Here is a 1,751-nt window from a genome sequence, read left to right on the forward strand (position 1 = left end):
TGACTCAGTGTGAGCCACCTCCCAGATTCTTCGCCTCCAGCCCACACATTTGTGGCTTGGCTCAGGAAGGAGGGCTCCCAGAGCGGACTCATGTATGCCGCCGCCGAATCGCTGGCCGGCTCACCACTTCCATGCCAGTCGCTCGCTGCTCACCAAGCAGAATTGTTACTCACGGGCAGTGTCCCCTCTAAGGTGAGTTAGTGTGAGCTAGCTCGCAGTTCTTAAGCCTCTGGCTCACATATTTCTGTCTTAGCTCAGGAAGGAGGGCTCCAGAGCAAAGTAATGTATACAGTAGCCAAATCTCCTGCTCACAACTTTAATGCCAGCAGCTCACAAAGTAGAATTTTCGATCACAGGACTCCACAGCTTAGAGGGAGCATTGCTCACGGGACCCCATAGCTTAGAGGGAGCGCCGGTTGGTGGGGGGGGGGTCCCCTCTCCCCAGCGCTCTCCCCCGCCCCGAATTTCCTAGGCCACCTCCCGGCGGTGGAAGGGGTCTTTCGGCCAGGACAGGCGGTGCTCCCGCTTTAGGGGCTGCGCTTTCGGGACTCCTCGTCTGGAAGCGGCTGAAACCCTCCGACGTGCCTGGCAGGGCCCAGCGGCTGTCTGTCTGTCAGCTCCTCTCCTTTCCCCAGAACAAAGAAGGATTTGCAGACCGGGCGACGGGGGGGGGAGAAGGCAAGTGGCGAGGGCGGCCCCCCCTTCTCCCAAGGGCTCTTCCGCACTGCCATTTGGGTCACTCCTTTGTCCTCCTCCCGCCCCGTCCCCCCAGGCCCGTAGCCTGGATTTTTTAAGTTGGAGGGCATTTACTTAGGGGGCACTGGCCAATCGAATTCAAGGAATACCCGGCTCCTTCCCCGCGCCTGCCACCACCCGGGGGCTCTGGGCTGGATGGGAAGTCGTGGGGGGGCTTGCCCTTAATTCAGGGGGCCTAGCCCAGAGATAGCCCACTGTGGCTACGGGCCTGGACCAATGCTCCCTCTAAGCTGTGGAGTCTTGTGAGCAAAAATTCTACTTTGTGAGCTACTGGCATTAAAGCTGTGAGCAGGCGATTTGTCTACTGCATCAATTACTTTGCTCTGGAACCTTCATTCCTGAGCGGAGACAAAAATGTGTGAGCCAGAGGCTAAAAAACTATGAGCTACCTCACACTAACTCAGCTTAGAGGGAACACCGGCCGGGGCTCCCTCTGGGACCAGGGGTGGCCAAACTGGGGCTCGGGAGCCACATGCGGCTCTTTCCCCGGCAGGGCAGGGTGGCTGGGGAAGCGAAGGGGAGGCAGGACCCCCACCCACCCTTCTTCCCTCCCCCAGGCAGTCTTCCCCTCCCTGTAGGCCTCAGGGGGGAGGGAGCAGAGGAAGAAAGCCACAGTTGCCTTTCGACGCCTTCTCGAAGGCCCCCGCCCCCCCCAAAAAACCCATTGTATAAATAAATATCATTTTCAACATCTGTTTTAACCCCTTTGGTGTTTATTTTCGGCAGCCCCCATGGAGGCTGGCAATAATATATAGTGCTGAACACTCTGGCGGGAACAGCTTTGCTTTTTACGATGGCTTAACCTGTACAGAAGCTACACTGTTACGGATTCATTCTTATATATTGTGTGTTTTTGGAATACCAATAAAAACCTCTTAAATTCATGACTCTGCAAGATAAATTGTATGCAAAATTGTTGAAATCTGTTAATAGTAATGTTACTGAAATCTGTTTATGAGAAAATTAATAAAAAGAACTTTAAAAATATATATATA

Source organism: Gekko japonicus, unplaced genomic scaffold, assembly GCF_001447785.1.
Source record: "Gekko japonicus isolate JY-2015 unplaced genomic scaffold, Gekko_japonicus_V1.1 scaffold3787, whole genome shotgun sequence".
Classification (NCBI taxonomy): Eukaryota; Metazoa; Chordata; class Lepidosauria; order Squamata; family Gekkonidae; genus Gekko; species Gekko japonicus.